Source organism: Hemitrygon akajei, chromosome 7 (assembly GCF_048418815.1).
Source record: "Hemitrygon akajei chromosome 7, sHemAka1.3, whole genome shotgun sequence".
Lineage (NCBI taxonomy): Eukaryota > Metazoa > Chordata > Chondrichthyes > Myliobatiformes > Dasyatidae > Hemitrygon > Hemitrygon akajei.
Genome location: NC_133130.1, coordinates 37,576,825 through 37,599,753, shown reverse-complemented (window position 1 = coordinate 37,599,753; position 22,929 = coordinate 37,576,825). Strand labels below are relative to the sequence as shown.

The 22,929-nt window shown below is 41.7% G+C and overlaps 1 protein-coding gene across 7 annotated transcripts in view; it reads right to left on the bottom strand.

Moving 5' to 3' along the window:
- ppm1ba (protein phosphatase, Mg2+/Mn2+ dependent, 1Ba) overlaps positions 1-22,929 on the bottom strand; it is a 212,614-nt gene that overhangs the window by 114,060 nt on the left and 75,625 nt on the right. Inside the window, exon 3 of one of the 7 annotated variants that reach the window (XM_073050660.1) lies at positions 7,504-7,688. The exons of the other annotated variants lie outside the window; for them this stretch is intronic. The gene's annotated coding sequence lies outside the window, so the exon portion shown is untranslated. The remainder of the gene's footprint in view (positions 1-7,503; positions 7,689-22,929) is intronic. 7 annotated transcript variants of the gene reach the window in all.

Sequence of the window (22,929 nt, the reverse complement as noted above, 5' to 3'; positions counted from 1 at the left end):
AATTTTTAAAGGAAATTACAAGCAGAGTAAACAAAGGAGATGCAGTAGGTGTGGTGTACTTAGATTTCAAGAAGGCCTTTGACAAGCTGCTTTAGCAAAGGTAACAGCCCATGGAATTACAGGGGAATTACCAGCAAAACAGAGAGTTGGAATAAAGGGATCCTATTCTGACTGGCTGCCAGTTACCAGTGGAGTTCCACAGGGGTCGGTGTGGGGACCACTACTTTTTACGATGTATGTCAATGACTTGGACTATGGGATTAATGGACTTGTGGCTAAATTTGCTGACGTTAGAAAGATAGGTGGAGGAGCAGGTAATGTTGGGGAAACAGAGAGCCTGCAGAGGGACTTAGTTAGTTCAGAGGAATGGGCAAAAGTGGCAAATGAAATACAATGTTGGAAAGTGTATGGTTATGCACTGTGGTGGAATAAATAAAAGGGCAGACTATTATTTAGATGGAGAGAGAATTCAAAACGCAGAGATGCAAAGGGACTTGGGAGTCCTTTTGCAGGATAACCTAAAGGTTAATCTCCAGGTTGAGTCGGTGGTGAAGAAAGCAAATGCAATGTTGGCATTCATTTCTTGAGATACAGAATATAACAGCAGGGATGTGATGTTGAGGCTCTGTAAGGCACTCGTGAGACCACATTTGGAGCATTGTGTGCAGTTTTGGACTCCTTATTTTAGAAGGGATATACTGACATTGGAGAGAGTTCAGAGAAGATTCATGAGATTGATTCCAGGAAAGGGTTACCGTATGAGGAATGTCTGGTAGCTCTTGAGCTGTAAGCCCTGGCGTTCAGGAGAATGAGGGGTGATCTCATAGAAACATTCCCAATGTTAAAAGGCCTGAACAGATTAGATATGGCAAAGTTATTTCCCATGGTAGGAGAGTCGAGGACAAGAGGCCATGACTTCAGAATTGAAGGACGTCCATTTAGAACAGAGATGCGGAGAAATTACTTTTGTCAGAGGGTGGTAAATCTGTGGAATTTGTTGCTACGAGCGGCTGTGGAGGCCAAGTCATTGGGTGCATTTAAGGTAGAGATAGATAGGTTCCTGATTAGCCAGGACATCAAAGGGTATGGAGAGAAGGCAGGGGAATGGGGATGACTGGAAGAATTGATTCAGCCCATGATTGAATGGCAGAGCAGACTTGATGGGATGAATGGCCTACTTCTGCTCCTATGTTTTAAGGTCTTAATTCTGAAGATTATCAGCTATAAGCCACAGGAGCATAGCAGTTAGCGTGATGCTATTACAATTCAGAGCATTCTGAGTTTGGAGTTGAACTCGGATGGCATTATGTCAGGAGTTTCTGTATGTTCTCCCCATGGAATCAGTGGGATTTCCCCGGGTCCTCCAATCTCCTCCCACAGCCCAAAGATAAACTGGGTAGGTTTATTGGTCATTGTAAGTTATCCCTTGATTAAGTTAAGGTTATTCCGGGTTGTAGGCTTGCTAGGGCAACATGGCTCGACGGGACAGAAAGGCCTACTCTGTGCTGCATCGCTAAACAAAATAAAATAAAAATAAATAAGGCCTGAAATTTTTTTTAGAAAGAGCTAATCTGGGGGCTCAGTAAGCGATGCCTAAGGTTAAGATTTTAATTTTATTATGATATTCGGCCACAGTAATCCAGATCTCTGTACTAAATAAATTACAGACCTGGATAAAAGGAATTGAAGTTTGACATGAAGAGCTTCACAGACCTGGCCAAACATGGTTGGAATCACCAAGGAATTATAGCAAAGGGGAAGTGTTCATGATCTGGCAGGAATGGAACAAATTTAAGACACCCTAAGTTCTTTAAGAAGCAAGGGTAGACTGTGAATGAATATAATATTTATGTTTTGGGTCAATAATTGTCAGATTTCCAATAATACTTGGAAGGGGTGGACAGGCTGTGAAGTTGCTGAAGAGCAACACCACCTTTCACTAAAATGGCACACCAACCTTGCAGACAACAGCAGCTAAACTTTCGTCTGCAAAGGATTTTCCATCCAGCTCCTCCCATCATTGTCTTTATGTGCCAGTCGCACACACACATCAAGAAAGGATAAACAGTGGGGTCATCTGAAGAGAAGTGACTTGCACGTAGATAGTTTGTTTTGTTGCATTGGGTTGTGAAAAAAATACGGCAATAGGTAAATGCAACAATGAGGTGGGATTTAGGAAATCCTACATCTGGGCATATTTTGAGGAAAATAGCCATTAGTCTTCATCCTACCCTGATGCCAATCTTCATTGCTGTTTACCTTGGTTTGAACCTGTAGGTGCTCAGCCAATCACAAAATAAGAGCAGCAAGCATTCTGAATATTGGGGGAGGGATGGGCGTGGTGCATTTCTTATTGCTCTTGTGTTAAAATGCCTTTGTAGGATTATGGTGGAAAGTTCTAGTTCATTTATTGTTACATCTTAGCTTGGGTTATACCAGTGGTTCCCAACCTTTTTTTGGCCATGCCCCACCTAATCACCTCTAAAATCCTGATGCCCCCTGTGGTGATATATAATTCTTATTATTCAAAAAGTGAACTCCTATTCACCTGGAGGAAGCCTAAAAGACCATTAACTTGGTTTAAACAAGCTTCCAAAGAACATGGCATTCATGAAAGAGAAAAATAAAAGAACCAAAGGACTGTTAAAGTTCTGAGGAAGAAATTACTAAGAAATTGTAAAAAAAAATTAAGTGATATTAAAATAATAATAAATAAATAAAACAATGCCGATTCGTTTCTACAGCATACAAAGACAGATACATCGTTTAAAAGAGATGACGCAATGTACACACCTTCACACCACCAAGAACCGAAAGCTACTGCAAAAAGCAGCATTGGCGCGACCTCGTTCGAGTTTCTTACGCGTTTGGACTTGTTCATTCGTTCCTTCCTACATCAGTCAATTCATTAATTTAATTATGAAAGCCATTTGATGGTTGTAATGATGGTGATACACTATATATACAGTACATACGCAATTACACATGTACATACACACAAGTATTTTTATGTATGCATATTGTATATGCACATATGTATTAACTTGCACACACACTCATACTCACACAGACTTACTAGAAAAAATTCACTGTTAATAACTCATTCTCGAATTGCCCCCCTTAAAAATCAAATTACCCCCCTGTGGGGTACGTTCCACGTTGGGAACCACTGGGTTATACAGTTATTGCTTGTATATTTGTGAGTCAGCCCTACTGTAACCGGGGTGTGTGATGGTCACCTCACCCCGTCTGTGAGACTGGGTTCTCTCTCTGGGTCATGGTGCCCGGTCTGTCTTGTGTCTGTTAAAAAAAATAAAACAGTTTTTGAGTTCAGCGAGCTTCCTCATCTGTCATTATGCACCAAATGCTCGCCACATTGGTGTCAGGAGTGGGATGTGAGATCAGCAACAAGATTGAAGAACTATGACGTTGGATAGAGTGCCTCAAGACCCGGGGAATAGGATGAGGGATTGAGTAGCATGCCTCCCCCACACCCATGGGCAGGTATCGTAAAGACAAGACCCGGAGGGAGTACCTGGGAACGGCACATTGTGCTTTTCCAGGGAGCCCGAACGGAGCAAGTGTACCCAGGCTCCCCAACCGGGGGGACAGAGTGGTGCGCATCACTCGCCTCCGTCATGACTCACACCAGAAAACCTAAGATGCCGTAGCCATGGGAGGATGGGAACCATGGCAGGCGCTGGCAGTGCAAGAGGAAAATCAAAGGGCCTCGATGATCTGTGTCTCAAGGTCTACCTTGAAGCTCCCCAGATACAATGGTACCAGCTGTCTGGGGCAAATCAAACTTGTCGCATGGCACAATGGGTGGAGCCCCACCGAGACAGTGGTGCACTTTGCCCTGGCACTGGAGGGAGATGCCCTACATTGTTGGTGGAGCAAAGTGGCTTTTGAGCTCTCGTAGTGGCGCTGGAGCAGCATTTTGAGCAGAGGCTGTTGGTGGAAGCAATGAGGGAGGAAATGTGCAGCAGATGAGGCCTTTTGGGAGAAAGTCTGGGAATATTAGCAGCTCATCTTCACCACTGTGCTCAGCTTGGTTACCCCCAGTTCCCTCTCACAGCCCAGGAAGAGCTTGCCCTCTACCCCTATATAAAGGTACTGATGCTGAAGTGCCTTTGGCAGCATGTACATTTGATGTCATTGAATGAACATTGGCCGAGGCAGAGAGGGCGGAAGCAATTTTAGCCCCCTCAAAGTGCTCCAGTTTCCCCGCACGCAGCAAACCTGGGTTTGTGTCACCAAGGGTAAGGAGGAAAGTGACAAGGAGGAGCCCATGAGACAGGTCCAACCAGTGCCATACCAACCCCATCGCGGGTGACGAAACAATCTTTGTGATGAGGCAGGACATCTGGCCCGGGACTGCCCCACACCGGCACCACGCCACAGCTCAGAGAAGCCATGGGGAGATGCCAAGTGGGGAGCGCTGCTTGAACCCTCCAGCAAAACCCTTTTGGGTGGGCCATCCGGGTGAAGAGCAAGGCTTATATGTGGACTGTATCATGGAGGGCATCAGATGCCGTGCGTTGCTGAACACGGGGTCAACCATCACTATCATCCATCCCAGTGTCCTCCCCAACACGGACCAACCATCCCCACCTGGGTGGACAACGACGGTGGTCCAACTGGCTACGGTCACCGGCAACTGTGTGGTGATGCGAGGGAAGAGGAGGCTGCGTATTGCAGTGGGGAAAAATACAGTGGAGCACAAGGTGTGGCTCTCCGACATTCGAGAGCCCTGCATCCTTGGCCTGGACCTGCTGTCCCGCTGGGGGGCCTGCGTGGATGTGTCGGGTGCAACACTCTACCTCAGTGCTGAAGCTGTAGTCCTCCAGCAGGGCAGCTCCAGGAAGCAGTCCCAGTGGGGGCAGCAACCACCGTCAGTTTCACAGCGGCCCACGGCAGTGCAGCACACTTTGCAGCAGCCCAACACAACACAGCTGAACCACGGGCAAGTGACAGCACTTCAGGTGACAGCCAGCGACAACCTCCCCACTATGGACCATGAACAGCTGCGCAGTGAACAGGTGAGCAATCCCAAATTGGCCTGGGTGAGGGAATGGTTGACTGTGGGACGACGACCAGAGTGGGCAGAGGTCTCCGCCCTAGACCCAGAGACCACTACCCCATACTCGCAGTGGGGACCGCTGGAGGTCCATGACAGGTTGCTCTTCAGGCGGTGGTAGTTGTCTGATGGTGACAGACATCTCTTGCAGCTGGTGGTCCCCCAGGGGCTCCACACCACAGTACAAAGATGTTGGGCATGAAAACTTCTATTAGCCTGGGTACAGGCAAGACGTGAAGTTGTTCGTGCACTGCTGCGATGCTTGCAAGTTCCAGAAGGGGCTGGGCCACCAGTCTAAGGTGCCAATGCAGCAGTACGTGGTGAGGGCCCCAGTATGGGTCTACTGCCCCTCCCGGAAGAAGGGACTATCCCCCAGGCTTGGAAGCCATTGGAAGGGGCCGGGAGAGGTGCTCGACTGCACCTCTGATGTGGGATATTGGGTGCGGTTACCTGAGTGGCAGAAGACAGTCGTGCTGCACCAGGACCAGCTGGCACCGTGTCACCCCTTGGCCACCACTAACCCAGCAAGGCTGAAGGAAGGAACCCTACCTCCTGCCTCACACAGACAGGTGGCAGTATTGACACCCACTGGAACTTTTGGACTTTGCTATGGACTATAGGGTTGCTGGGGACGGTTGACCCCTCCGGTGGGGCAGTCTGATTTGGGGGGGGGGCCTGGTTGACAGCCCACCCCTGCATTTCTTATTGTTCTTGCATTAAAATACTGGTGGGATTATGGTGGGAAGTTATGAGGTGCTACATTTTGGTAGGAATAATCCAAATAGGATATACATGTAAATGGTAGGGCATTGAAGAATGCAGTAGAACAGAGTGATCTAAGAATAATGGTGCATAGTTCCCTGAAGGTGGAATCTCATGTGGATAGGGTGGTGAAGAAAGCTTTTGGTATGTTGGCCTTTATAAATCAGAGCATTGAGCATAGGAGTTGGGATGTAATGTTAAAATTGTACAAGGCGTTGGTAAGGCTGAATTTGGAGTATTGTGTGCAGTTCTGGTCACCGAATTATAGGAAAGATGTCAACAAAATAGAGAGAGTACAGAGAAGATTTACTATAATGTTACCTGGGTTTCAGCACCTAAGTTACAGGGAAAGGTTGAACAAATTAGGTCTTTATTCTTTGGAGCGTAGAAGGTTGAGGGGGGACTTGATAGAAGTATTAAAAATTATGAGGGGGATAGAGTTGATGTGGATAGGCTTTTTCCATTGAGAGTAGGGGAGATTCAAACAAGAGGACATGAGTTGAGACTTAGGGGGCAAAAGTTTAAGGGTTAACATGAGGGGGAATTTCTTTACTCAGAGAGTGGTAGCTGTGTGGAATGAGCTTCCAGGAGAAGTAGTAGAGGCAGGTTCGGTATTGTCATTTAAAGCAAAATTGGATAGGTATATGGACAGGAAAGGAATGGAGGGTTACGGGCTAAGTGCGGGTCAGTGGGACTAGGTGAGAGTAAGCGTTCGGCACGGACTAGAAGGGCCGAGATGGCCTGTTTCCATGCTGTAATTGTTATATGGTTATTATAAGTTCCAGTTCATTTATTGTTACATTTTAGCTTGGGTTATACAGTTGTGTATTTGTGGGTCAGCCTAACTTTAACTGGGGTGTGTGATAGTCATCTCCCCCTGTCTGTGTGAGACTGGTGGGGTTCACACTCTGGGTCATGGTGCCCGGTCTGTTTTGAGTCTCTCAATAAAAACAGTTGTTGAGTTCAACGAGCTTCCTTGTCTGTCATTATGGACCAAATGCTTGCCACATTATATTTATCGACCACCAACAAAATGTCAAACCGATATATAATTTCCTGCTAAATATGCAATATGCCATCAAATTAGGGAAGTACAAAAGCTCACACCACAGACCTAACGTACCCCGGATTATCAATATTTTCTGACAACTGTCGAAAACACAGCCATTGGGACATGAAGTAGATTTAGAAGACAGGGTTAACAAAAAAGAGAAGGCATGACAGAGAAGCTATGGTTTGGATACAGTTAGCTGCAAAACAGAGAAGCTGGGGCAAGGAGGGTCTCAAAGAGGATGGGTTGGAGGCATGTGCAAATTAAGAGCTGGTAGGCAAGGTACATCAGAGGAAGGGGAAGAAAAAACACATATAACAACAGTGCAGCACTGCCTCAGTACTATGCCATATTAGCCTTGATTATATGCTTACAGCTCTGAAATGAATCTACAGACCAGGGGTTTCCAACTTGGTCCATGGCATAAAAAAGTTTGGGAACCCCTGCTCTCGACAAATGAAAACAGGAATCAAGACGAATAAAAGGGGGAAATCGAACTTATAGTAAGGTTCAAGTCAAGATGCTGACTGATGTAGCTGGAAGTATACAATTTTGGTGCATTTCGGCTATTGCTTTAAATTGTGTCTTTTACAATGCATTTGTTTCTTACCTTGCTTCAGTAGAAGTCCGAGTCACTACCATTATTGACATCCATTTTGCTATCACCATTCATTTAGAAATAGTCAGAGGGGAAAAGAGGAAGTTGCAGCTATAGCTGATCAATGATTGATGAGCAGAGTAAAACCTTCTGTTGGAGAAGGAATTGGCTATATTTTGGATTTGCCTACCCAATTCCTAGAAAATACAAAACACTTTTTCTGAAATATTTCATGGAAGTTAACTTCTTGCCAGTTAGATTAATATTTCACTTTATTTTTATCCTAATCATCATCCTTATTATTGGCCACAGTGAACAATTTAGCAAGAAAGGGATGGACAATGAATAATTGGACTATGAATATACAGGCAGTCCCCAGGTTACGTACAAGTTCCGTTCCTGAGTCCGTCTTTAAGTCAGATTTGTACGTAAGTCGGAACAAGTACATACGGTATTATTTAGCCAAATAAGTTAGTCAAACATTTGTCTTAGTATATAGTGTAATAAACCACTGTGTCGTTTATTAATAACTGTAGCTTTCGTCGGGGCAGGGCCTTTCACATGCTCCATTATTCTCACTTTATTCGTTATCTTTTAAAATTGTTCCGATCGTTGACCGACTGTAGCCTAATGCTTTTCCAATGACCGATAGCGTTTCACTTCTTTCCAAACACTTCACTATTTCCACTTTATTTTCAATCGTGATCGCTTCCGTCAATGGAACAGAAACACTGCGGGCAGCGGGTCCTGAGCTCCGCTGGCTCCCGAGGTCCACTGGGTCCTAAGGACCACCGCACTGAATTCCCCGGGTCCTAAACTCCACTGCACTGAGACAGGCTAAATGGGACAAGTGGGGGCTGTGCTGGGTTTGGGTATTTGATCCTCCCCAATATTCCGTGTGGGAATTTAAACTGGAGGTGGCAGTGTTTTTATTTACGAAGTCCAGTTGCAAGTTCGACATCAACCCGGTACAGATGGTATGGGAGTCACTGGATCGACATCAACCCAGCACGGTAGCTGTCTATCACTGGATCGAAGTTGGAAACCTCCGATCTCGAGCCCAGCACTGATCTCACTGCGCCACCAGCCGACCAGAATGGGGGGGGAGGGGGGAGGACAGGGTCAGGATGAATCTTACTAAGAAAAATTTAAGCCAAATACAAAGTTAAACACTCAACACAGTGTCAACGGCAACGACTTAAAATGGCAGACGGCGTTCTCCTTCCTCGGTTCGTAAGTACGAGTTGTCCGTAAGTCGGACGTTCGTAACTCGGGGACTACCTGTAATTATGACTCAAGCCTCATTTAAAAATTCTGTTACATCCTTAGTTTTGTATAATTTGAAACAAAATATATTAACATATTAAATACTTTATATTTTCTACCCATTTTTCCATTGTAAATTCCAATTCCAACATTTTTTAAGGATACAGGCAACATTAATGATTCAATTAAATGTTTCCACTTCTTCATGTCTTAAATGACATTAAGTTAAAATAACATTTAAAATGTATAAGACAGCTGATTATGTGCAAAATAGGCAGAAAGATTTCTAATTATTAAAAGAATCAAGGGATATGGTGTTGGGCAGGAAATTGGCACTGAGATAAAAGATCAGCACTGATCTAGTCGAATGAAACATAGAAAATAGGTGCAGGAGTAGGCCATTCAGCCCTTCGAGCCTGCACTGCCATTCAGTATGATCATGGCTGATCATCCAACTCAGAACCCTGTACCTGCTTTCTCTCCATACCCCCGATCCCTTGAGCCACAAGGGCCATATCTAACTTCCTCTTAAATATAGCCAATGAACCGGCCTCAACTGTTTCCTGTGGCAGAGAATTCTACAGATTCACCACTCTCTGCGTGAAGAAGTTTTTCCTCATCTCGGTCCTAAAAAGCTTCCCCTTTATCCTTAAACTGTGACCCCTCGTTCTGGACTTCCCCAACATCGGAAACAATCTTCCTGCATCTAGCCTGTCCAATTCCTTTAGAATTTTATACGTTTCAATAAGATCCGCCCTCAATCTTCTAAATTTCAGTGAGTATAAGCTTAGTCGATCCAGTCTTTCTTCATATGAAAGTCCTGCCATCCCAGGAATCAATCTGGTAAACCTTCTCTGTACTCCCTCTATGGCAAGAATGTCTTTCCTCAGATTAGGGGACCAAAACTGCACACAATATTCTAGGTGCGGTCTCACCAAGGCCTTGTACAACTGCAGTAGAACCTCCCTGCTCCTGTACTCAAATCCTTTTGCTATGAATGCCAACATACCATTTGCCTTTTTCACCGCCTGCTGTACCTGCATGCCCTCCTTCAATGACTGGTGTACAATGACACCCAGGTCTTGTTGCATCTCCCCTTTTCCTAATCGGCCACCATTCAGATAATAATCTGTTTTCCTGCTCTTGCAACCAAAGTGGATAACCTCACATTTATCCACATTAAATTGCATCTGCCATGAATTTGCCCACTCACCTAACCTATCCAAGTAACCCTGCATCCTCTTAGCATCCTCCTCACAGCTAACACCGCCGCCCAGCTTTGTGTCATCCGCAAACTTGGAGATGCTGCATTTAATTCCCTCGTCTAAATCATTAATATATATTGTAAACAACTGGGGTCCCAGCACTGAGCCTTGCGGTACCCCACTAGTCACTGCCTGCCATTCTGAAAAGGTCCTGTTTACTCCCACTCTTTGCTTCCTGTCTGCCAACCAATTCTCTATCCACATCAATACCATACCCCCAATTCCGTGTGCTTTAAGTTTGCACACTTATCTCCTGTGTGGGACCTTGTCAAAAGCCCTTTGAAAATCTAAATATACCACATCCACTGGCTCTCCCCTATCCACTCTACTAGTTACATCTTCAAAACTATTTTTTATGATTCGTCAGACATGATTTTCCTTTCACAAATCCATGCTGACTTTGTCCGATGATTTCACCTCTTTCCAAATGTGCTGTTATCACATCTTTGATAACCGACTCTAGCATTTTCCCCACCACCGATGTCAGACTAATCGGTCTATAATTCCCCGGTTTCTCTCTCCCTCCTTTTTTAAAAAGTGGGGTTACATTAGCCACCCTCCAATCCTCAGGAACTAATCCAGAATCTAAGGAGTTTTGAAAAATTATCACTAATTCATCCACTATTTCTTGGGCTACTTCCTTAAGCACTCTGGGATGCAGACCATCTGGCCCTGGGGATTTATCTGCCTTTAATCCCTTCAATTTACCTAACACCACTTCCCTACTAACATGTATTTCCCTCAGTTTCTCCATCTCACTAGACCCTCGGCCCCCTACAATTTCTGGAAGATTATTTATGTCCTCCTTAGTGAAGACAGAACCAAAGTAGTTATTCAATTGGACTGCCATGTTTTTGTTCCCTATGATCAATTCACCTGTTTCTGACTGTAAAGGTCCTACATTTGTCTTGACCAATCTTTTTCTTTTCACATATCTATAAAAGCTTTTACAGTCAGTTTTTAAGTTCCCTGCCAGCTTTCTCTCAATCTTTTTTCCCTTTCCTAATTAAGCCCTTTGTCCTCCTCTGCTGGTCTCTGAATTTCTCCCAGTCCTCAGGTGTGCCACTTTTTTTTGCTAATTTATATGTTTCTTCTTTGGACTTGATACTATCCCTAATTTCCCTTGTCAGCCACGGGTGCACTATCTTCCCTGGTTTATTCTTTTGCCAAACTGGGATGAACAATTGTTGTAGTTCATCCATGTGATCTTTAAATGCTTGCCATTGCATATCCACCATCAACCCTTTAAGTATCATTTGCCAGTCTATCTTAGCTAATTCACGTCTCATACCTTCAAAGTTACCCTTGTTTAAGTTCAGAACCTTTGTTTCTGAATTAACTATGTCACTCTCCATCTTAATGAAAAATTCCACCATACTATGGTCACTCTTACCCAAGGGGCCTTGCACGACAAGACTGCTAACTAACCCTTCCTCATTGCTCAATACCCAATCTAGAATGGCCTGCTCTCTAGTTGGTTCCTCGACATGTTGGTTCAGAAAACCATCCCGCAAACATTCCAAGAAATCCTCTTCCTCAGCACCCTCACCAATTTGGTTCACCCAATCTATATGTAGATTGAAGTCACCCATTATAACTACTGTTCCTTTATTGCACGCATTTCTAATTTCCTGTTTAATGCCATCCCCAACCTCACTACTACTGTTAGAACAAGACTGGAGGTAAGAACAAAATGGTTCATTCATGCTTTTATTTAATATGTCGCTATAACAAGAGAATTTGATTTCAATAGACTAGAAGAGACAGTCCAGTTCAAGTAGGAAACAAATCAGATGTTGGAATGTACCCAGATTTTCTTTTAGAACCATAGATTTCAGAACTTACATGAAATCAGTTAATGCTAAATTTAAGGATAAAAGGTAACTAAATTAATCAATAATCTGATGCAAAGGAAAAATAGTAAACGCAAGAAGACTGAACTTGGTATTACATTTGCAAAGGTACAAAGAGAGCTTATGAATAAGGAGCCAGAGAGCACAGAAACAGGCTATTTAGCTCAACTCATCCAGCCTACCTGAATTAGTCCCATTTGCTAGTTTTTAGTACATATCTGTGGACCAGTTTGGGAAACCCTGCAAACCCTCTCATTCATTTACCTGTCCAAATGCCTTTTTAACATTGTCATCTATGCAAAGTAAATTCCAATGGAATAGCAAACGATTTGACCATTGCAAAGTTATTAATATTGGATTAAGAAAAAATAAGTAGTATTTGATTGACACTGAAATAATAGCTGTATAGAAGTCAAGGTATTAGGATTGTCATACACACAAATCATTAAAATTGATCTGAGAGCCATAAACTAGCTATTATTGAGCTTCATCCCAAAGGAGTGAACAATCAAGAAATGGCAAATGCTGGAAATCTGAAACAAAATCAGAAAATGCTGGAAATACCCGTGCAGATCAGGCCTCGTGAGTGGGAAGAGAAACAGATAATATTTCATGCTGAAAGATTTTTTTTGTGTTGAAGATACTTCCACCAGAACCCAGTTCATTTCTGCCATTTTGGCAAAGGATCTTCAATTTGAAATATTAACCCTGTTTCTCTTCCCACAGATGTGGCCGGATCTGCTGACTGTTTCCAGCAATTTGTTTTTATCTCATCTCACAGAAACAATGTACAAAGCATAGAACTAGATCCCAAATCTTTTCTTATGTTTTGACCATCACATACCAGTGTCAGTAACAACATTCCCCCCCCCAGCCTCATCTGCCCATCTTCTGTGCCCTCCCACACACACCCTGCCCCTACCCACAAAAACTGGTTCTACCTATTTGCCTACCAGCCTTTGACTCACTCCTCCATCTTCCCTCGATATAGTTCCCTTCCCCCCCCTCTATAAACTATCCTAATGTAGGGTCTTCACCTGAAATATTGATCATCTTTTTGCCTCCGCAAATGCTGCCTGACCTAAGCTACTGTGCGGATCCCATTTGGAATATTGGATTTAAAAGTGCACATCATAGTGCAAAAACAGTATCTTTACCTTATGTAGGGAATACAAATGCACAAATTGTCAAACTTAATGGTTTAAATTACAAGATCAGTTTTCATAAACTTAATAGTAAACCCTTGAATTAAAAATGCTTATGATGAAGCTAACCAAAGTATCAAGTGTTTATTGGTTAGACACAGAGGAACTATTTCTTAATGGTCTTAAATTAGAAATGAGCCAGTAATTCCTTCAGCTTCTCTTTCCCTACTACCCTCTATCCCACATTAGAAAGGCAACCAATGTAAGGCAATTGCAATGACCAAGATTGGATCTCAAGGTTTTATATGGTGACATATATCTAATAAAATTTACTTTGAACTTCGGATAATGTTTGAGCACAGTGTCAGGGGATATGAAGCAAATGTAGAAAAATGAAGTAGAAATCAACTGCCGTCCAATTCAAAGACAGAACAAGCTCACGGAGCAGAATGACATAATCCTATTCCTCCATTCCATTCATACAATTAGAGTTCATTCATTCAGTTCATACAATTAGAGTCTATGCTATAATAAAGGGATAGGTGTGCAAATTAGTCAAGGGTTCTTGTAGATGCAGAGGGTCACACACAATTAAAAGTAAACATGGAATGAGATGGCTTTCAGAGTGGAGACACATGTATAAGGCCAATGGAAGGCATTAAATCCAAGAAAGTGTCAGCACTTCAGGGTGAAGGCTAACTCTGTTCTTTGTAGCATAACTGATTATGATTTGGAAAAATATGCAAACCTTAAATACATTATTTCCAGGCAGACTATTATCTTAATGAAGACAAAGTGCAAATGAGTTGACTATGAGTGTTCTTGTGCATGAAACATCAAAAGTTAGTATGAAGGTGTTCAAGGAATTAAGTAAACAAATGCATATTGGTCTCTTTCCTCAAAGGCTGGAAATTTAAAAAATAGAGTATTGTTACAACTACATAGGCACTTGGACAACAGTTTTGATCACCCCATTTAAGAAAGATTATACTAGCAATGGAGGCAGTCCAAAAGAGATTATGCTAAAAAGCTCTCATTTTCCCAATACTACCTCAAAGCAATGTTTCTTTCTGCTGTTACCTTGCTAACCACATTTATCCCAATTGTCTTGTTAATTATGAATTATTCATTCTCTGAAGGAGGTAAATATCAATGTGAGGGAGAAGAATTTACCAAGAAGTGACAACACTATTTAAATGTATTCTGTAATTTATGGGATTCAAGGAAAATATAACCATATAACAATTACAACACGGAAACAGGCCATCTTGGCCCTTCTAGTCCGTGCTGAACGCTTACTCTCACCTCGTCCCACCTACCTGCACACAGCCCATAACCCTCCATTCCTTTCCTGTCCATATACCTATCTAATTTTTCTATAATGACAAAATTGAACCTGCCTCTACCACTTCTACTGGAAGCTCGTTCCACACAGCTACCACTCTCTGAGTAAAGAAGTTCCCCCTCCTGTTACCCCTAAACTTTTGCCCCTTAACTCTCAACTCATCCTCTTGTTTGACTCTCCCCTACTCTCAATGGAAAAAGCCTATCCATATCAACTATCCATCCCCCTCACAATTTTAAATACCTCTATCAAGTCTCCCATCAACCTCCTACACTTCAAAGAGGGGTAATTCTGAAAATTATAGGCTGATAAACCTCACATCAATTGGAGGGAAACTGTTGGAGAGGATGCTTAGGGATTTATGAGCTTCTTGAAAAGCATGGCCTTGTCAGGAACAATGAGCATGACTGTGCAGGACAAATTATATCTCACTAACTTGGCTGAGATCTTTAAGGTGGCATCCAAGGTGATGATGAGGTCAGAGGAGTGGTTATTGACTACATGGATTACGTGGACTACAAGTATCGCATTTGACAAATCCCCCATTTCAGTCTCATTCAGAACATTAAGATGCATATGTTTTCTGGATAGACAGAGGATGAAGGGAGACCTGATAGAAGTTTACAAAATTATAAGCAGAGATAGAAAGACAGGTGGTATCTTTTTCTTAGGGTCAACATGTTTAATACTAAAGGGCATGCATTTTTGATGAGGTGAAAGTTCAAAGAAGATTTACGGGGCAAGTTTATTTTACACAGACTGGTGGGTGCTTGAAATGCACTGCTAGGTGTGGTGGTGGAGGCAGATACAATAGAAATGTTTAAGAGGCTCTTCGATAAGCAAATGAGTATGTAGAGACTAGAGGTTTATAGACCAGTTGCAGACAGAAGGGACATCAGCATAATTAGTTCAGCACATCTTGGGCTGTAGGACCTGCTCTATTCTTATACAGGCTAACCCCTATTGACATCAATGGACAACTTTAAGTACTTCAGCATACACATCACCAAAGATCTCACGTGATCTGTACATACTGACTGTGCAGTGAAAAAAGCACAACAGTGCCTCTTTCACCTCAGACAGTTGAAGAAGTTTGGTATGGGCCCCCAAATCCTAAAGACTTTCTACAGGGGCACAATTGAGAGCATCCTGACTGCCTACATCACTGCCTGGTATGGGAACTGTACTTCCCTCAACTGCAAGACTCTACAGAGGGAAGGATCATTGGAGACCCGAGTCACCCCAACCACAAACTGTTCCAGCTGCTAAATAGTACCGTAGCATTAAAGTCAGGACTAACAAGCTCCAGGATAGCTTCTTTCACCAGGCCATCAGATTGATTAATTCACACTGATACAATTGTATTTCTATGCTATATTGACTGTCCTATTGTACATAATATTTATTACAAATTACTATAAATTGCACATTTAAATTGTGAAGTACCGCAAAGATTTTTATTCCTCATGTATGTGAGGGATGTAAGAAATAAAGTCAATTCAATTCATGCTACTGAAGAAACCTATGGTAGTGATCTCAAAAGCAACAATATGCCAGATATATCATAAAAGTACAATCCAAATAACATACGCAAGAGATAAATACAAATTTGAAGGTACAAGGTGATGAAATTTCTTGAGTCATATTTGTTTTAAGTCTCTTCATCACAGCAGTCCTTTGCTAAATCCATGCAACTTATAACTGACCAAGTCAGTAATTTCAATAATATCATTACTAAATAATCATCAACTGGGAACGGAATTTGTATATGCCTATTTAAACTCACTGTGGTTCAAAAATAATTCAGGGTCAACTATGAAAATGATTCCATACAGCTCAGAAAATTTGGAATCACAGATGACATTACACAGTGTGGAAAGAAAGCACATCTCAGTATTTCAAGGTTTAAGTCAAACAAGGATAAGGAAACTAACTGCTGATTACTATCCCCACCCTTATCATAAATCACATAGAACAACAGTTGGAGGAAGCACAGAAGTATGCAAGGCACAAAACATGTCTCAACTTCTGCCAACCATTAAAAAGGCTCAGTAGCACCTACTGTAATTAAGCTACTTGAATCCCAAATACTAAGCTGCCAGACCAGATCTGCTTCAGGTAGTGGGAACCAACACAAGGGAACAGCCCTGTTTAGCTAGAAATGAAAAGCCTGCAGACTAGGCACATGGGTGGTGGCACAGGAATAATCATGAAGCATTTTTTTTCAATACAATACCTTCACGTGGACTGTGATAACACCATCTACTCTATAATGCAGTATAGCCACCATGACAAATGCAACAGAACAAAAACAAATTCAACAGCCCAAATCTGGGAATCTACAATGCACACTGAGCATAGGCACCTGTACAATTGTGTTCCAGCACAATGTGCAACCAAGCAAATGAGCTCCAGCAAACTTCTACTGAATAGAAATATCAACCAACTGAAATCGTATCTTATGCATCGGAAGGCAGTCATCATTGCTCAAGTCCAACCATCATAACCCCAAACAACAGTGCTGGAGTTCCTCAGTACAGTGTCATGCCTAAAATTTCATTTGGTTTTGACATCTTTCAAAAATCTTGATGTCAGAATTTGTGTTCTTCGCTGATGTATTCTGTTCAGCTCTTATTTTTTCTTTGTTAAAAAAATGGCCAGTGATAATAAAGTAGCCTATGTTTCAGTATAGAATCAGAACTTGGACCAAAGCAAATCCATTCACAGCAACACCCTCCCTCCAGTGCTGCACACATTGCAACAGGAAACTGACAGTGAGCGAAGACTTCAAATAAACACTTAAAAATATTACTCCAATCCAATATGAAGTCCCCTTCTACCAATCATGGCCAAATATCTCAACTTGACTACTGTAGTAAGGTAATCTTTAAAATAATTTCAAAGAATAGACTTGTAACCCACCCAAAGTTTGCTATGCATTCTCTTAACAAGTGATTCTTCCTACTGTTAACAGAATGAGGAGAAACTCAAACCCTTCCATCTTTAGTCAAGTCAATCACATGAATTCTTCAACTGACTTACCACCTTGCATTACCATCACCAACAGTTGTTGTTTATTCCTTTCTGCGCTTGTGGCACATTGAGCGGCAACCTTGCTGTTTCTTTAGCACTTTTGTCTGTTCAACACTCAACCCAGCAGAGACAGAAAGAAGCAAGGAGCCAGCTGGATTCAAACCCTGGATCACTTATCTAGAAATCTGGTGCGGATGCCCTTGCACCACCAGTTGGCATACCACCAAAAGACACCAAGTCAAAATAATCTGCAGCAGAAAATATATCTGACCTACTCCAAGCAAAAATTAGAGTTCCATCAGGCTTGTGGAAAGTGAGTATGGTGACAGTATAGTGTCCAATCCAGAAACCAAGACCAAGTGATGCAAATTCAAGACCCACCATGGTAATTGTAGAACTTAATATATTATTTTGAATTCAACATCCAATATCACTAAAGAAAACCACAAAATATTCAGAATGCCTTTTAATAAAAAAGCACACAGCAAATTATTTGCCAAAGGAAATTAATGAACCATGCTTATCTGGCCTGACCTACATACAAATCCAGCCCAACAGCAACAAGGTCAGTTCTGAAATGGCCAAGCAATGCACTCATTGTATTACTCAATTTGATTCACCACTACCTTCTCAAAAGGAAATATGAAATGAGCAATAAATGCTGGCCTTGTCAGTATCATCCAAGTCTCTGTGGGCTGACAAATGGCAGGCATCTTCTGCATTAGTTAGATTACAGACCTTCAACAAAAGAAATTTCAGTCACTTCTATGAAAGAAATAGCACAAGAGCAGGCCACTGACTTCTGCTGATTCCTGGGTCAATCCAATTAACCCCTCTCACCCTACCTGTAGTCCTGTATTCCTCCCTTCTCTTCAACTACTTATCCTATTCCAATTTGAATACTGGAGGATTTGCCAGCAGCACTCTCCAGATGAGACTTGCTAAATAAACATTTTTTTCCTCTCATGTCACCTCTGACGCTTGAAAAACACTATTAACTAGAAACCTCCCTGGACCATTCAACACTGGGGTTACACAACTCAGACAATTAAAATCAGACATTCTTCCTGGAGCAAATCATCAGCAACCAAGCATCTCTTCTCTTACTTAAAAATTCAAGTTAACCAGTGATGGAATTCAAAACTGGACAATCCAGCTGGAACAACAGGAAAACCTCAACCTGAACCACAACATCAACTTCAAGTATCTGGGCACTGAACTCTATTCATTACAGTTTAATAAGAATAGGTTGTATGAGAATACTTCAACAATAACCCCACAGCTCACAATCAAGGGCACAAATACTAGCAGACAATTACCTCTAAATTACATGATGCTAAGTTGCACCTATACCAACTTTCTTCCTTAACAATGACTGAAATTTCTGGACTACTTCAGTATATACAATAGAGGTGGTACCATGAATGTACCCTGCAGTTGCTCAAGAAGAGTTCTGTCAACTACAGTTACACAAGTTTCCTTTTGCATGAAATGCTAACATCTAAAGATCAGATATTTTTCCTCTCATTTTTATGTGGAAAAACAATGGTGAGAAGTTTAGGGCCAAAGAGAATAACATTTACAACTGAGAGCATTCTAACGTACTGTATCACTGTGTGCTACAGTAACTGTACTGCCGCAGATAGGAGGTCTATACAACAGATAATTAAATCTGCCGAACACATCACTGGCATCAGGCTACCCACTGTCAAGGAAATAGAAACAGAGAGGAGTTGGAAAAAGGCCAGCAATATCATAAAGGATCCCACCCATCCTACTTTTGGGCTGTTTGTCCCACTCCCAACAGGGAAGAGGTGACGCAGCATCCATGCCAGGATCACTGGACTCAAAAAGTGAAACCCCCCACCCCAAGTCATCAGGACCTATCAACACCTCCACCCATTAACACACCTCATCATCAACCACTTCCTTCTACAGGCCCTGCTTTTATATTTATATTTACAGAATGTTTATGCTTATTCTATTTATATGCTGCATTGGAACAAAGGAACAATCATTTTGCTCTCCTTTATACTCCCATAGTGAAGAATGACAACAAACAATCTTAAAATCTTGAAATAAAAAGAATGAAGTGTAGAATAATTTATATAATAGCTGGGAGGACTAGAAAATATTAAAAGACACTAGAGGATTGGAGGATACCCAATGTTGTCCCGCTTTTTTTAAAAAAAACTCTAAACATAAACCAGGAAATGATAGGATGGCGAGTTTGACATCAGTTGTGGGAAAGTTATTGGAAGGTATTCCAATATCTGAGTATTGGGACCAGGTATCTGAGTATTTGGATAGACGTGGACTGATTAAAGATAGACAGCATGGCTTTGTGCGTGGTAGGTCATATCTAACCAATCTGGTAGAGTTGTTCAAGGAAGTTACCATGAAAGTGGATGAAGGCAAGGCAGTGGATGTTGTCTACATGGACTTTAGCAAGGCATTTGACAAGGGCCTGTATAAAAGGTTGGTCAAGAAGGTTCAGTCACTCGGCATTTAAGATGGATTAGACATTAGATTTGAGGGAAAAGCCAGAGAGTGGTAGTAGATAGTTGCCTCTCTGATTGGAGGCCTGTGACTAGTGGTGTGCCACAGGGATCGGTGCTGGATCCTTCATTGTTTGTCATCCATATTGATGATCTAGATGATAATGTGGTTAACTGGTTCAGCAAATTTGCGGACACCAAGATTAGGAGTGTCGTGGACAGTAAGTAAGGCCATCACAACTTGCAGTGGGATCTGACACAGCTGGAAAAATAGGCTGAAAAATGGCAGATGGAATTAACGCAGACAAGTGTGAGGTTTTTGCACTTTGGTAGGACCAACCGGGATAGGTCTTACACAGTGAACGGTAGGGCACTGAGAAGGGTGGTGGAACAAAGTGATCTGGGAATAAAGATACATAATTCCTTAAAAGTGGCATCACAAATAGATAGGGTTGTAAAGAAAGCTTTTGGCACATTGGCCTTCATAAATCAATGTATTGAATACAGGAGATGGAATGTTATGTTTCAATTGTTCAAGATGCTGGTGAGGCCTCATTTGGAGTATTGTGTGCAGTTTTGGTCATCTACCTGCAGGAAAGATGTAAATTAGATTGAATGAGTACAGAGAAAATTTACAAGGATGTTGCTGGGACTGGAGGGCCTGAGTTATAAGGAAAGATCGAATAAGTTTGGACTGTATTCCTTAGATTGTAGAAGATTGAGAGATTTGATAAAAATATACAAAATTATGAGGGGTATTAATACGGTACGTGCAAGCAGGCTTTTTCCAATGAAGTTGGATGGGACTACAACTTGAGGTCATGGGTTAAGGGCAAAAGGTGAAAAGTTGAAGAGGAACACGAGGGGAAACTTCTTCACTCAGAGGATTGTGAAAGTGTGGAACGAGCTGCCAGTGCAACTGGCACATGCAAGCTCAATTTTAATGTTTCTGAGAAGTTTGGTTAGGTACGTGGATGGTAGAGACATGAAAGGCTATGGCCTCAGTGCAGGTCAATGGAAGCAGGCAGTTTAAATAGTTTCAGCATGGATTTGATGGGCCGAAGGACCTGTTTTGGTGCTGAACTTCTCTATGACTCTAATTAATAGTAAAATACTTTAGAAAATCTTCAGACTATCTTAATGATAACATTAGGCGCAAGTAATATTTCAAATGAAAATAAGGAAATGGCAGTAATGTTGAACAACTTTTTTCTTGATCTTCACAAGAATACCTGACAGCTAGGGGGAAATAATACAAAACCAAGTATTCATTAAAATTAATCAAGAAAAAGGGAAAAGTATTGACAATAAAAACTGATTATTTACAAAATATTAAGATAGCTCTTAAAAATAGGATTTTAAAGGAAGTAAGTGAAGAAATTGATTGGGAAACATACTTTAGATTGCAAAATCGATTTTTTTTTTAAAGATGAGATCAAAAAGTCATTAACAGTTGAAAAGGACTTAATTATAAACAAAGTCAGTAACTGCTGAAAGAGATAAACTGCAGATGTAACAGGTACACATCCATTACATCTGCACACTGGACACTCACCAATATGATTACTGACAGAACTACTCTACGACCGATGCCATGGCATCTGTCATACACCTGCCCTGACATACCTAGAAAACAAGGATACTCATGTCAGAATGCTGCTTCTAGATTTCAGATCGGCATTCAACACTGTTGTCCTTGATGAACAAACTCCTACTCCTCAGTCTAAATGCACTGCTGTGCAACAGGGTGCTGGATTTCCTAAACAACAGACTTCAGATAATCAGATGCACAACCATTCCTTCCACCCCATCATCCTCAACACGGGTGCCCCCCAGGGCTGTGTACTGAGCCCTCAGATCACACGACTGCATGGCCAAACACCTAAGTAACTACATTGTCAAGTTTGCTGAAGTCACGACAGAAGTGGGATTCATTACCAACAATGATCACACAACCTACAGAGAGAAGATGGAAGAGGTTGTGGCATGAGGCCAGGCAAATAACCTCTTCCTTAATGTCAACAAGACAAAGGAAACGGTTATCGACTTCAGGAGAACTCACACACCTCAGTGATACAACTGCGTGCAATTTCAAACTCCTGGGAGAGCACATCCTACACAATATCTCATGGTTTCAGAACACATCTCAAGAAAGCTCACCAATGCCTTTACTTTTTGATGCAACATAGTGCCCACGCCAGGACCACCAGGCTTAAAAACAGTTACTTTCCTCAAGCAAAAAGGCCAATTAACACCTCCACTCACTAACCCACCCCACCACTATTATCATTTCCTGTCTGAGCCCATTTATGTACAGATATTCCTCTACCTAGCGTCTCTTTATAAACATATAATCAATGTATATACAGCTTAGATTCTAAGTTATCTTGGGTATTATTTATTGTATTTTATGTTACTGTGTTATTTATCATCGTGTGTTTGTTACATGCTGCATTAAATCTGGAATAACAATTTCTTCCTTCTCCTTTACATCTATGTACTGGAAATCACATTAAACAATTTTGAATCTACATCTCTTTAAATCAAACTAAAGTAGTAAAAAGAATAGGAAGTTAATGCAATACTCAGGTTAGGCAGCATCTCTACAAACAGAAACACAATCAATGACCTTTCATGAAAAATGAGGAAGTTGGAAATAAAACAAGTTTTAAAATAAGTTTTCATCAGTTTGAATAAACGATCATTCATTTGATTTCATTGGAATTGAAAGATCATTCATTTGAAATTGAATTTCTTTCTCCGTAGGTTCTACCTGACCTGAGTATTTTCAGTACAGGTTGAATACCCAATCCAAAAATCCAAAATCTGAAAACCTCTGAAATCAGAATTTTTGTTTTAACACAGACAGACACGAACAGAAAATTTCACAAGACACTTACTTGGAAGGTGGTCAGGCAATGTGCAGGTCTCTGCACATCAGACAGTTCTGAAAATTGACCTCACAGTAACGAAGTGAAATTAATGAAAAATAGAAACACTGCATAAAGCAAAAAATGAAGAAATCAACAGTGT